At 50.7% G+C, this 15,012-nt stretch overlaps 1 protein-coding gene and 1 pseudogene across 6 annotated transcripts in view; one reads left to right on the top strand and one right to left on the bottom strand.

Moving 5' to 3' along the window:
• SEPTIN2 (septin 2) overlaps positions 1–15,012 on the top strand; it is an 806,446-nt gene that overhangs the window by 607,279 nt on the left and 184,155 nt on the right. The window lies entirely within an intron of this gene.
• Positions 6,742–7,129, bottom strand: LOC144792265 (ragulator complex protein LAMTOR5 pseudogene; annotated as a pseudogene).

The raw sequence follows: 15,012 nt of genomic DNA, 5'->3' as shown, positions 1-15,012 counted from the left end.
CTTGTAATTGATCATCGGTACAGTCTTAAAAAATGGTATCAAAAACTGTTTAGTGTATTTTAAATAAAAACTACAAAAGAATAAAAACTACATCATTGTTTACGTTGGGCATTACAGGGGCAAGAGAGTTGGTCAAGGTTGGAATTAAACCCCAACTTCCATGCATGCTCAGTGAGTGCCGGGCTCACATGTAGCAGTCAGTGAGGGACCTAGGCACAGTCTCCCCCTGTACACTCACTGAGGGGTGTTTGCTACCGCGAGGTCTCTTTAGAGTGTGCGAAAGCTGCAGGCAGTCTGTTTCTACGCACGGTCTGGGGGTGGCACCCTAGTGTCCTCCTATACACTCAGTGGCGTGTGTCTGCTTCCCGCTAGGGCTCTGTGCTGTGAGTTAGGGCTGCGAGCAGTCCGTGTTTCTCCCAATGCCTCTCAGTTCCTCCCTCAGTCTTCCCAGCTCTCGGCCCAGCCCACAGTTTCCACCCTCTGACTCCTGTCATTGGCAGCCCGAGGGCCCAGCCTTTAGGACACATTCCTCTGGTGGCCACTCCAGGCTCCTCGCCTCTCCCTTCTCCACTCCCCTCCAAATCGTGCTGTGGCCACTAGGTTATGGAAAGCTGAGCGAAGGAAGAGTGAGGGTGGGATGACAGTTATGAAATTTGCATCCGTGAAAGAGGGTGGGACAAGTTTAACGCTTTGTTGACTAACCTGAGCAATTTAAGGACTGGCCGTTTCTTAGTAGGGTGTGATTTTATTTCATCACTACATTGAAATGAATCAAGGTATAAAGTACGAGACAATTCAGACTTGAATATTTCGAAAAACAGGTGCACACAGGGTAAAGTGATAGGTGCATGGGGGGAGATTGTGAGAAAGGACAGTAGTGCGCATATATACATCAACAAGTCAATAAACAAACTATCCAGACAGATTTCTACCAGATACATTGAATGTCAAATCATAACATAATTACATATAAAAAGTCTCTGCTAGATAAGCTATTCCACTACCGTCTTGCAAGCAGCTAGAGGAAGGGAAGGGATCACCGGGCACGACTGGATTCATGTCCCTGTGTCTGCTGCCTTCCACCGAAGAGATTACATGGCTTCCAGTAATTGAATGTTTCCTATGTTAGTGTGTGCTCTCATGCCCCAAAGCCAGTTCTGGTGGGTGCTTTTAGAGGCTGAGAGCCCATCTGGCCTTTGAGGTCGGACGTGTAAGCTGTCAGGGTCTGAGCCACTCATGGGAGCTGTCATGGTGGGGTGTGATGCTGCCTGGCACTGGGGGCTTCAATCGTGTGACTCCAATCCCGGGCGCTCTCCAGATATTACATTTCTCAAACTCTGAGGCCTGTCGTGGAGGGCTCCATTGTCTGAGGACGGGGCCCTCGTGTATTCGTTGCCTGTTACATATTTCCTGGTTCAATTTTTCTCAATTATAAATTAAAACACCCTTACAAATTTAACACAGACAGATGGATAACTGGACACCTTAAGTAAAATGACCTTAAACCCACGCTACTTGTATTCCTTCCGTTTACTTGTTTGGTTTAATTGTGTGCTAGACAAAACAGCTTAAAATGTTGCTTTGTTGTACATCAAAGGAAAGCTAGGTTCGAACCTTTACTAAAGGACATTAACAAACTACCCCGTAAACTAGTAGCTTAAATACCTACTATCCACTAATAAAAATATTGCTTGGCCAATTCACAAGCCCACTTTGTTTAAACCTTCACTGAAACAGCTGAGGGCCACAGCGTGGCTCCAGATGCAAACCCAGCAACTTGAGGGGTTCACCTTCAGAACCGCGCGGTGAAAAAGGCAGGGCGAGTGGGTGCTTTAGTCACAGACCGTGGTGTTCCAATCAAACTGTTTACATGCAAGCTATAGCACATATGCAAATCGGTATTATTGTATTAGCTGCGTAATCTTCTATTCATTTTTATAGAATATGACGTTTAATTTATTTGAGTTCTGTGATTAGTAACCTAGTTTATGCCAATTGGAGACATGTTGCAAACTCTCATTGCTACGTTATACCTCTTAAGCAGACTTTATTCCATTCTGTAAAATGAATTAGTTAAACACTGTCCACTTTGGTAGAGCGAACCTGAAAACCCGAGTCTGTGATAATTGATTGCAAAGTCTGCATAAACCTGCAGATCACTGCTGGTTCACAATCAATGTTACAAAGTAACGCTGTCTGTGCCTAAATGGCATGCATGTCCATGTGAGGCCTTTCTTAATTTTGGGACTTTGTTGAGGTGTTGTGAGCGCTGCTAGTCCAGTGGAGAGGGACTACCATAACCAGAATCCACTGCACCTGGAGACGCTGCAATGAGCGAGGAAGGAGGCGGGCCACCAAACACCAATGAGCCTAAAGCGCGTCCAGGCCTTCCAGCTAATGTGCGGACAGAAGCAAATGGTGTCACTGTGTTGTTTCCCCAGCTGTGCCCACTGTTTTGCTACTGCCCGCTCCTGCCTTGAACAGCCTGCCCTGTTAATGCTTGACTCTAGAGAGATGTCGACTTACGCCAGAAGAATATCAGATGGTCCCGAAATGAACCTGTGAGGCAAACAGGGCCTGCTCTTGGGCAGCGCGACTGCAACCGGTGCCAGTGCACAGGTGCTAACTTCGAGGGGGCGCAGTGTGTGCAAGTAACTCGGGTACAACAATTTTGGCTACACCACTTTGAAACTCCACCAGCCGCCACCGCCTGGAAATGAAATATCGACTTTGCCATTTTCACCGTTGCATGGCTGCCAGTCCCATTGGCTAACATGAAGTTTCAATAGGCGCCACGCTAAGTGGTAATTTCTATTTTCGGCCACCGAAGATATTACTCCAAGGTTAAACCCAATTCATTGTTGGGATCAGATTTAAGGTAATATTTTTTTTATAGAAAAGTGACTTTACAAGGTCCCCACTTTGTTGTCCAAACTTCCGGTAGCTCATCCTGTCTCTCTGTAGCTGTTGTCATCCGAGGGCCCTGCAAGAAAGTGTGAAGTGTTCCCAGTAACAGGAAACTATTGTTAGTGAAAGGTGGTGTGACCTCTCCTAGCAGGATGACTACCGGGTGGTGGCCACAATTTGCCCAGCTTTAAAGAGGCTACCGCATCAGTGAAACAAATTGTGATCACACCTTGAGAGGCCCTCTCCTTTATAGAGGCAGACAGACTGGTATCTCCTCCAGAGGGGGAAAACCGATTGCGGAACCAGTTTTATACGGGGATTGGCTCATTATGTTGGGTATGCCAGGGCTCCCCCCGGCGGACGGCACATTGCGCCATCCTTGCTGTAGGTAGAGAAGGGTACCCTGGGATTGTTTTTTGGCCAATCTTCCCAGAAGTGATATAAAGTGGGAATGGTTGCTTCCTCAGAACTATTGCCCCATTGGCTAGTGATTCCTCCATTACCGCAAAAGCGAAGATGTTCTAAAAGTGTCACTCAAAGACACAGTTCTCCGATCACTACTAGACTGGTTAGAACACAGGAGGAGGACAGTCCTGCTGTCCCCTGGACCCATCAATGAGAGGCTGCCCCAAGACTGGAGTGCACCTGCTGCACCCAAAGAACCCACAAAGAGGACCGTCTGCTGGGTCCCCTTGTAGAAGACAGATCCTCTTGTGCCAAGATGGAAGAAGGGACTCTAAGTAATGTTGTGTTTCTATCTAGGACCCTAATTCGATATTCCCGATTTATGCCCTTATGTGGTTATAATAAATAATATCCTTATAAAGGCATAAGAACCATATACATATTTAGTCATAGCCCATGCAGTCCAAATCAGGCAAGGCTACTTCCCTAGACTCCTAGAAAGTACAACGCGTTCTTTAAACAAACCAAACCTCCAGCAACCTGTGAATTTCCCATGCTTCTGTTTTGATTTGTCCTAGAACGCCTGCGAACACTGAAAGAATGGCCAGTTCTTAGTGACATCTTTTATTGACGTCTTATATCCAACCTTACGTCAAACCCGGCACCTTTCAGGTATAAATATACCAACGTTGCCTTAAGCAAACACAGAGTGGTTTGGAGCAGAGCGGCTATCTACTTGCCCGAGAGCCCAGCTGATGTGAGAGCCCACGGACGCCGCCCCTCCCTTTTGACGCACTGAGAAAGACGCTGTCTTTTCTCCTGCCGAGAAAATCCAGCTCCGGTGTTTCCAGATACCCTTGCGGGTTGCTGGGATATCGAGTCCTGAGAGAGAGATACCAGACCTCCTGCATTCTATTACCAAGGTACGGAGCTGACTAAACCCTTATGAGAATTCTTGATTCAGATTCCTTGGCAAAACAAACTTAACTTAAACTGCTACTTACTCACTCCTTCCCACATATTAGGCTTAGGTCAGGTACACCGGGGTAGGCGTATTTAGAAGCACCAGTTGAGTATGTTAGTCAATGTTTTTATGTATGTATATATTTTATCTATTTTAAAGTATCATATGGCTAAGAAACTATATCAATGCTTTTACAGTATTGTTTTATAATACTCCTTTTACTGTACGCACTTTACTTTACTATAAGTATTGCAATTGTGGCAATTCATTTCTCTTGCATGAGAAAGAAGACTGCTCAATAAATAACACCTTTTATTGAAAACGCCCATCTCTCTATTCTCTGCACTCTGGTAAAACTAAGTATGCACAATTGACTGAGTGAAATAGCTGTCTATTGTTTTCACACGACTCTAGAGATACACTCTTATTCTGAGGGAGCAAAGTTGTCATGTTATATGGCGGTCAGAAGCTAATCCCTTCTTGTCTAAATCAGGAGAGTTAACTCTTTCCTGAATGTTAGAAGGGGCGATCTCAGAGGGCCAGATTGTGCTCACCTGACCACCCCAGGACCCACCTCTCCCACAGATATTGCCGAGTCTTATCGTGAGGTCCCCACCGGGGAGGACTTCGAGTCTAGGATCGTACACACTGAGCTCACACCACACTTACGAACGGACACCACACCGTTGGATTTCAGTAAAAAGTTCTTTATAAGCAGTAAAAAAAGAAGGTAGCACTCTTATGTACAAATGATCGAGGATCACAAAGTCTTTGAGGATTCGGGAAGAGGGAAGCGGGACAGTCTTTAGCCTTTGGGCCAGTACGAGGCGTACCCTGCGCACAGCTCTCAATCCTCGAGCCAGGGGATACGGGATGATGGTCGTACTGGCTGCTTCACTCACGTCGAGTCGGCTCGGTCGTGATGGTGATCTCGATGGTCCAGCCGGACCAGAGTACTCCTCGAGCCGCGATGAGGTCAGCAGGGCTCGATCCGGAGAAGTTCTTGAGGAGCCGCGACAGCGTCAGCAGGGCTCCAATGGTTACGAGTTCAGCTCGAGCCGCGACAGCGTCAGCATATCCCCAAGGTCATAGAGATGGCGAGCCACGACAGTATCAGCAGGGCTCCGATGGTTACGAGTTCAGCTCGAGCCGCGACAGCAGGGCCTCGAGGTCTTAGAGATGGCGAGTCGCGACAGCGTCAGCAGGGCTCCGATAGTTACGAGTTCAGCTCGAGCCGCGACAGCGTCAGCAGGGCTCAGGTGGTTCAGTTCCGTGTTACGAAGAAGGAGCCGCGACAGCGTCAGCAGGGCTCAGCGATGCGAGGGTGAGTTCTTCTCAGGGTCAGCCGCGGTCAGATCAGCAGGCTTCAGGTCCAAGATACAACTGCCCGCTAGTTGTGGGGGGGGGGGGCCCTTGATATAGTCCATGGGCCCTTTTGATGTCCGGACCCTCTCAGGCGGAGGTCTCATGCCTTGGGGGCTGGTCGTTGGCGAGGTCCGGCGGTTGGCTCTTTGATCTCTTTGGAAGATGCGGCTGGGATTTTCCAGACGCCCAGCAGGTCTGGAGCCAGCCCTCGGGGAGGCCAGAGGGGCAATCTAAACTGGCCCCCAGGGGGAGGCCAAAGGTGTGACAGATACCGGTCTCTCAGGGGAGGCCGGAGGTGCCATCGAAACTCCCTGGCTTATCTAACTCGGGAGCCTTTTACCCCACAGCCGGGACTGGCGCGCCTTTGGAGTCTGGGTTTCGCTGGGGCCGGGGTCACGCTAGGCCCAGGGAGACAGGGATCTCGGGAAGGGAAAATGGCTGCCGGGCCTTGTGGGGCATGCAGGTTGTAGGCGCTCGGAGCCGGGAGTGGGACGGGATAAACGGGGCTGGTCGTCGGTTACGGGGTCTGGGCGTAGAGAGAGCAGGACGACCAGGCTCGGGGTGCAGGCTACGCTAACGGGGTGCTGCGCAGGGAACTCAGGGTGCAGAGGAGCAGGGGCGACCCACGCCACGAGGCCGGGTCCAACACTGAACATTCGAGAAAGTTTCTAGTGACCTCTGAGCTAGCTGGCGAAACTAATTAAGTCTAATATAGTCAGTAGAGACCTAGTCGACCTCAGTCCTACGTCTACACTACTGTTTATATTATTCCAATGCGCAGAGCCTATTGGGAATTTAGGAACTACACTACAGTAATAGTTGGCTACCATCCTGTTAAGCATCCGGATCACCAAAAGCTAAGGAACCCTGCGCTCTTCAAGAGTCCAGCTGGCCAGAAACACCTGCCCGCCATTGGATGGCCAAGGGCCTGCTGGGCAAACAAAACCTTACCTTCCTGGGGTGTTTCCAAGTCTGTGAGACACAAACTCGTAGATGAAGTGGGTCTGCTCCCAAGAGAAGTAGCTGTTCAAGCCAGTTAGCTAAAAACTGCTAGAAACCCTAGCAACGATTTATTGCATGTCCTAGTAGTGAACATGAACATTGATCAAATCATTTTAGTTCACCAAAAACAATGTAAACAGCTAAGAAATGGAGGATGTGAGGAAGGTGGTCGCTTCAGGATGCCACTTTGTGAACTGCCACTGTGATGCTGTCATGTCTCTGGATCATGATGTTTCCACTATCCGACTCAAGGCAAACCACTGGTACATCAGTAGGGTCGGAGGTGAGTTGGGCTGCTTGCTGAGCAAGAACAGAGATCACACCAGCATGCTCACCCGAAAGGCTCCCTCGACAACCCAGATTCAGCCCTTGTGAGTCAGTGCCCAAGATCCCAACGATGGAGGGATTCTTCATCGTCTCCTCTAGATGCTGCTCCAGAGCGGATTCCATGCTCTCAACACCACTTCTCTGCCTGACCCTGGATCAGCTGACTGCACACAGTTCCTATTCAACCCACAATCCTAGTAGTGAACTACAGTGATTATATACCTTTTGAAAATTCCCATCTCTGGTTTCCTCACTAATTTTTTGTCATTTTTGTGTCTATTTTAAGGTAAAAATGCAACATATTGTTATAAATTGCTTTCAAATTTTTACTGTGTTGTCTTATTTAACTCTTTTGGTACTTGTAAATGCTTTACACTTGTTCCTTTGATCAAGCCTGACTTCTCTGTGACATCGCTACCAAGGACTGAGCAATGGTTTTATTAAAGAAACCTAACTCGACCCGATAAAGATTGTGACATGGTTATATGGTATGGTCTCGCAACGATATCACATAATAATCCTCCTTCCTGCACCCCAGACGTGCCACCGAAGCTAGGATCATGTCCATTTCATTCTTTGATGAATGCTCATAATGGTGATCAAGTGGCGTAACAAAAAGTGAGGGGGCCCCCCCTGCAAGTTATGTTGAAGGGGCCCCTAATACCAGTAGTGGTTGAGAGTGCCTCCTCCAGTATGGGTAAGCCTGGGTGCTGCGGGGGCCTTTGTTACGCCTCTGAGGTGATCCTCTTTAATCTCACACCTAGAGGTCTCCGAAATGTTTGGACAAATTGTAAGTTTATGGAACTTCTCATTCACTATACATTAATGTACAAAAAAGTATGGTAGTGTGTTTTTTTCAGAGGGGAAAAACAAGAAGAGGAAATTAAGTGAGGAAACTGGGGAAATATACAAGCATTCCTTTATTTAGGAAGGAACTTGTTTTCTGACCTGATCAGTGCAGCATATGATCCAAGTAGGTGAAGGGGAAAAAACTTAGGCTCTCCATAAATCTGTACTACAGCGACATTTTAAACACCTTATTTCCAGCTGTAACGCGAAGATCCCAGCTGTGCTACTATGCCCAATTAAATCTATATCCCACTCATCATGATAATATCTAAACAAAGTGGAGGGGAGAATCTTGCATAGGTAATATGGCATTAAGTCTTCAGTTCGAGTTCAGGCTCTATGGTTGGATCTAGGTTTATGGAAGGAGTTTATTCTGGCTTTAGATGCAGTTATTTATTGAGGCTGTTTACTGTTACAGGCCACATGGAGCTCTCTTCAAGACCTTTTACGGCAAGATTGGCTTGTGAGGATGGGGGAACCCAGTTCCATCCACAAAATCCTTGCTTATGCCGCGCAACTCTGCGGCTTAGTTATAAAATGTTTGAAATTTTAACTGGATAAAGAAAGCTTGCAGATATTGAGCCTCAAGGGACTTATGATATGAACTATTGCGTCCTAATTATCTAAATGAGGAATAACAGTGGAACTGGCCAGAGTCCACAGAATGCACCCCTATTTAAAATTGCTACTTGAACAAAGAGTACAGAGTACATCTGAAAGAAACAGGTTAGTGTTAGATTCCTTACCTTAGAATATCCCCAGGCATCAGACTGGATCCGGAAAGTTTTGCGCAGCAGTACCCCTGCACGTCCGTAGGCGCCGCCGTGGTCGCCGGGATGACATCGTCTGAGTACTTAGACGCCGCCCTCACGCGCTGACGTCAGTTCTTCTTTTTTCTGCGCCACCAAGCGCAGATCCGGGAAGAGCAGTACTCCTTAGTCACTTTTTGACGAACTTTTTTTCGACCTGTTTTGGATCTTCTCGAGTCGTTTATCGACTCCGGTGCCGATAGGGATGCCCGGGTTCAAACCCCGTGACGATTGTAACGGACTGATGTCGGTTACCGACCCCACCGTCTGTGCCTTTATTGCCTCGGGCCGACCATGATGACAAGTCGTGCCCGACTGCCGGGCCTTGACGTCGAAAGCTAGGCGGGAGCGGTCCCATAAGCGACTCGAGCTCCTGCAGTCGGCCCTGCGCCACTCGAGGTCCCGGTCCAGGAGGAGGTCGAGGGACCGGTCGCAGGGCCACAGCCATCACAGCTCGGCGAGTCGACACCACTCGTCGGGCTCGAAGTCCTCAGGTAAGTCGAGGCACACGAAGTCGAAGAAGCGACATCGCTCTTCTGACTCCCCCTGACGCTCGCGCGACGCGGCCGGGGGTTCGGGTGACAACGCCCACGCGGCTCCTCCAGAGCTGCGTCCAGCTCCACCCCCTCCGGTCCCTGGCCTGAATGCGACGCCAGAGGAGATCAGCGCCTTCCTCACGGCCATGAGGTCACGCTTCCCTGCGTCGGGTTCCGCTGAGGTGCCTTCGGGCTCTGCGGATCCGTCTGGTAGCCCAGGCGTGCCGTCGGGTGCTTCGGCCCCGGTGGCGACTTCGGTCCCGACGCCGCAGGGCTCCTCCGGATCCAGGCCTGGATATGGGTGGACGCAGCACGATACTGATTGGATATCACGGACTCACTAGGCAGGGCGATTGCAACGACGGTGGCGGTTCGCCGCCACGCCTGGCTGAGCTCCACCAACTTTCTGGGCGATGTCCAAGCATCCCCCTTATGGACATGCCCTTTGATGCCCGTCGCCTTTTTGGCGACAAGGCGGATAGCGCGCTGGATCGTTTTAAGGACTCCAGGGCTACGGCCAAGTCCTTGGGCCTCGGCCAACACCAGCAGACTTCCGCCTTTCGTCCCTTTCGTGGCCAAGGAAGGGGCGCCCCCTCACGTCCAGCAAGCAACAGGCCGCAGAATCCACCTCAACGCGGTTGCGGACGTGGTAACTGCCGTGCAGTGCCGGGGGATTCAGGCAAGGCCAGTCCGCACCCACCCCTGCAGCATCTGCCTCGAAATCCCCCTAGTCCGAGCTTTCAGGCCCATTCGACGCCAGTGGGGGGCAGGGTTGGCCATCACCTCCTCCACTGGCGCTCCATCACATCGGACAGGTGGGTGCTGCAAATCGTCCGAAGGGACTACTCCCTCCCCTTCGAGGCGACCCCTCCAGCCATGCCACCGCAGTACCACCGCATGTCGGGGGATCACTTGCAACTTCTGCAGGAGGAAGTTACGGCCCTCTTGGCCAAGGGGGCCGTCTAGCGCGTTCCTGAGCCAGAAGTAGGACGTGGTTGCTATTTCCACCACTTTCTGGTACCCAAGAAGGGCAAAGGGGGCCTACGCCCTATCTCGGATCTCAGGTGCGTCAGCGGCTTCCTCCGGAAGGAGAAGTTCAAGATGCTGACTTTGGCTCAGGTCCTAGCTACCCTGGACTCAGAAGACTGGATGGTGGCGTTGGGCTTGCAGGACGCGTATTTTCACATCCCCGTCCTGCCGGCCCACCGGCGTTACCTGCGGTTCACGGTAGGCCACGAGCACTTTCAGTTTACTGTGCTCACCTTCGGCCTTAACAGCACCCCACGGGTGTTCACCAAAGTGATGGCGGTGGTTGCAGCTCATCTGCGCAGATTAGGGGTTTCATTCTTCCCCTATCTCAACGTTTGATTGTTGAAGGCGGGCTCGCCCTAAACAGTCTTCTCCCACCTCCAGACTATGGCCGACCTCCTGTATTCGCTGGGGTTCTCCATCAATGTGCCGAAGTCACACCTGTGCCCCTCTCAGAGGCTCCTCTTCATCAGAGCGGTTCTGGACTCAGCACAGTTTCGGGTTTATCCCCCCCCCCGAACAGCGGGTTCGGGATATTAAGGCTCTTATTCCAGTCTTTCAGCCTTTATCCCGAGTCTCAGTCAGGTTGACGCTGCCACTCCTGGGGCTGATGGCCTCCTGCATACTTCTGGTGCATCACGCAGGTGGCGGATGCGGGCTCTGCAGTGGGACCTGAAGTTCCAGTGGGCACAGCATCAGGGCAACCTGTCCGACTACTTCCGGATCTCTGAGAGCACTGCGAGGCAGTTGCAGTGGTGGCTCATGAACCGCGCTTGGGTCAGCGGCAGGTCTCTCTCCCTTCCCCAACCGGAGCACGTGGTAGTGACCGATGCGTCCCTCCTGGGTTGGGGGGGCCACATGGGATGTGGTACTGCAACAAATAGGGCGGGGTGGGGCCGTGGACCCTTTGTCAGAAGGCTCTGCGCCTATGGACATGGCTGGAACATCAGGGCATCACCCTGGTGGTTCAACACCTGTCAGGTTCCCTGAACGCCAGGGCGGACAAACTCAGCCGCCGGTGCATGATGGATCACGAATGGCATCTGAACTTGGACGTGGAGCAAGGCCTCTTTCAGCAGTGGAGAGAGCCTTGGTTAGATCTATTCGCCACCGAAGAGAACTCGCAATATCATCAGTTCTGCGTGTTGGAATTTACAAGGCGTGCACTCGCTCAGATGCTTTTCATCACGGGTGGAGTTGCGGTCTGTTGTACGCCTTTCCGCCTATACCACTTCTGCCCAGAGTGCTGAAGAAGATCAGCAGAGACCGGGCCCAAGTCATCCTTGTGGCTCCGGACTGGGCAAGAAGATACTGGTATCCCGAGCTACTCAGCATGTCAGTCGATCCTCCGATTCGTCTGCCTCTTCTGGAGGACCATCTGGCGCAGCAACAGGGGACGGTCCTCCACCCGAACCTGTCCAGTCTCCACCTCCATGCGTGGAGATTGAGCGGCGGCAGTTGAGGCAATTTGACTTGCCTTCTGAAGTATATGATGTGATTATGGCAACCAGGCGTCCCTCCACAAAAACGGTATACGCCTGCAGGTGGAATACATTTGTGGCATGGGGCACAGCAAAGGCTGTGGATCCTCTCTCTGCCCCCCTTTCAGAGGTTCTCCTCTTCATTCTTTCTCTTGCCCAGCAGGGCTCTGCTCTGGGCACTCTTAAGGGCTACCTCTCTGCCATTTCTGCCTTCTTGAGGTTTCCTGATCAGCCTTCTCTTTTCAAGTCCCCTATTGTAAATAGATTCTTGAAGGGCATCACGCACATGTTCCCTCCTGTTCCTTTCGTGATGCCTCAGTGGGATTTGAACCTTGTTCTTACTTATCTGATGTGCGCTCCCTTTGAGCCACTTCACAATTGCCCTCTCTGTCTTCTAACTCTTAAGACTGTATTCCTGCTTGCCATCACCTCTGCCAGAAGAGTGAGTGAGCTCCAGGCTCTTTCTTCTAAACCTCCTTTTCTTTCTGTCCATCCGGACAAAGTTGTGTTGAAAACACGTCCTTCTTTCCTGCCCAAGGTAGTTACAGCCTTTCACATCGGGCAGTCCATCACTTTGCCCAACTTCTCTCCTCCTCCGCATCCTTCTAAGGAGAAAGAGAGGCTCCACCGTCTGGGCCCAAAACGTGCGCTCTCCTTCTACCTTGATGGCACACGCCAGTTCCGGGTGGACAACCAGCTGTTTGTTGGTTACGTGGGCGCTAAGAAGGGACGGGCGGTACACAAACGGACCATCTCTAGGTGGGTCGTACTGTGTATCAAAGTATGCTACTCTTTGGCTCGAAAGGAGCCCCCTGTTGGCCTGAGGGCCCATTCCACTCGGGCCACGGCGGCTACTACTGCCCTCAGTTGGGGAGTCTCCTTGCAGGACATCTGCCAGGCAGCTACGTGGGCCTCGCTGCACACGTTTGCTAGACACTACTGCCTGGACAAAAAACAACAAGTGATGGACTGAATGTGGATCAATGTCACACACTCCCCCAGTCAAAAGATCTGGGCCCAAATCCATCGTTTTTTTGCACTCCACACCACCCTGGGTCAGATAATGGCTTTATGCAAATCAGCTCTGACCCTGTTGCCCCATGGGAACAGTCCAGTCCGAACTACAACAGCCATATCTTTCCCAGACCGGAATCAAGCATCCGAGGACCGGACCGGTTTCGAGGTAACACCTCTCTTCAGCCCGGCTGGCTTGACTCCAAGTGGTGTGGAGTGCCTGGGACCCACGTCTGGGCATCCCCAGCGCACTTAGGGCGGCAATTGCAAAAAACAACAAGTGATGGACTGAATGTGGATCAATGTCACACACTCCCCCAGTCAAAAGATCTGGGCCCAAATCCATCGTTTTTTTGCACTCCACACCACCCTGGGTCAGATAATGGCTTTATGCAAATCAGCTCTGACCCTGTTGCCCCATGGGAACAGTCCAGTCCGAACTACAACAGCCATATCTTTCCCAGACCGGAATCAAGCATCCGAGGACCGGACCGGTTTCGAGGTAACACCTCTCTTCAGCCCGGCTGGCTTGACTCCAAGTGGTGTGGAGTGCCTGGGACCCACGTCTGGGCATCCCCAGCGCACTTAGGGCGGCAATTGCAAAAAACAACAAGTGATGGACTGAATGTGGATCAATGTCACACACTCCCCCAGTCAAAAGATCTGGGCCCAAATCCATCGTTTTTTTGCACTCCACACCACCCTGGGTCAGATAATGGCTTTATGCAAATCAGCTCTGACCCTGTTGCCCCATGGGAACAGTCCAGTCCGAACTACAACAGCCATATCTTTCCCAGACCGGAATCAAGCATCCGAGGACCGGACCGGTTTCGAGGTAACACCTCTCTTCAGCCCGGCTGGCTTGACTCCAAGTGGTGTGGAGTGCCTGGGACCCACGTCTGGGCATCCCCAGCGCACTTAGGGCGGCAATTGCAAAAAACAACAAGTGATGGACTGAATGTGGATCAATGTCACACACTCCCCCAGTCCTCCGGACTTGCCTGGACAGCCAAGTCCGGAGGAATGGCTTTTTCGGCCGTTCCGTTCTCCAGGACTTTCTGGTGTGATCTTGGTCCACAGACCCACCACCGTGGTTCGTATTGCTGTGGTATCTATTCTAAGGTAAGGAATCTAACACTAACCTGTTTCTTTCAGATGCAAAGTTACTTACCTTCGGTAACGATATATCTGTAAGAAACAGTAGTTAGTGTTAGATTCCTTACCGCCCCACCCATCCTCCCTGTTCTGCGGACCGATATCCAGGGTTAAGGTATTTCCCTTTGAGGGGCCCTAGTTTTATGGCACCAGTGTCGGTCTCTGGCATGGCTCTGCGTTCCTGGCGCGGAAAGCTATGTACAAGAACTAACGTCAGCGCGCAAGGGCGGCGTCTAAGTACTCCGCCGTCATTCCGGCGACCACGACGCCGACGACAGACGCGGAGCCGCAGACGATGTCTACCGACGCGCAGGGGTACTGCTACGCAAAACTTTCCGGATCCAGTCTGACGCCTGGGGATATTCTAAGGGAAGGAATCTAACACTAACTACTGTTTCTTACAGATATATTGTTACCGAAGATAAGTAACTTGTGCTTTTGTTGTCATTGAATGGCCTCACACTGAAAACCAGTTTGGGACCATGGGTGGATGTTCATGTTAGCAGAGCAAATTTGCCCCCTTTGAATGAGTGGTATTGTGAATTTCAAAGCATGTCTTTCTGTGCAGCCTTAATAATATAATGTAGAGCCCCTTCATTTTTTGTTTGAATATGTTTATTTGCATTTTGTTATAGTACATCAGTACCCATACACATACAGAAGTAATAAATGTCACTGTAACATGAGGCTTTGTGCACCAGCCGTTGTGGGCATCCACTCTCGTGCGAAAACATGGCAACAAGGAATAAGCGCAAAGAAGAAGTGCACAATTAAACAGCGTGACAAATTCTTATTACACCGTTCAGTAATGTTAGTGCTCCGCAACGGAAAAAAAGAAAAAACAACATCTGCAGTGTGACTGCATATCCAAGAATTGTTCAGTTCGGTGCAAAGGCAATACTATGGCTGCAAAACCAAAGGAGTTAGACTAAACGACAGTATATTACATATCCAAAGCCGTTTCTTGAAAACAATCAAAGTGAAAGAACAACCCAAAGTATACAGTAAACAAGGGATTCGGTGATAGTTGACGTGTGTGTGTGTGTGTGTGTGTGTGAAGACATCGATGCGGACAAAGAGTGGGTCCATAGTGCTCCGTGACAATGGTATGGTGTACACCTTGGGGTCCATCTTGCATGCGGCAAAGTGTAAGAGGGGGGGGAAGGGGG

Source organism: Lissotriton helveticus, chromosome 11 (assembly GCF_964261635.1).
Source record: "Lissotriton helveticus chromosome 11, aLisHel1.1, whole genome shotgun sequence".
Lineage (NCBI taxonomy): Eukaryota > Metazoa > Chordata > Amphibia > Caudata > Salamandridae > Lissotriton > Lissotriton helveticus.
Note: the sequence above shows the minus strand (reverse complement) of the source record. Positions and strands in the feature narration are given on the sequence as shown.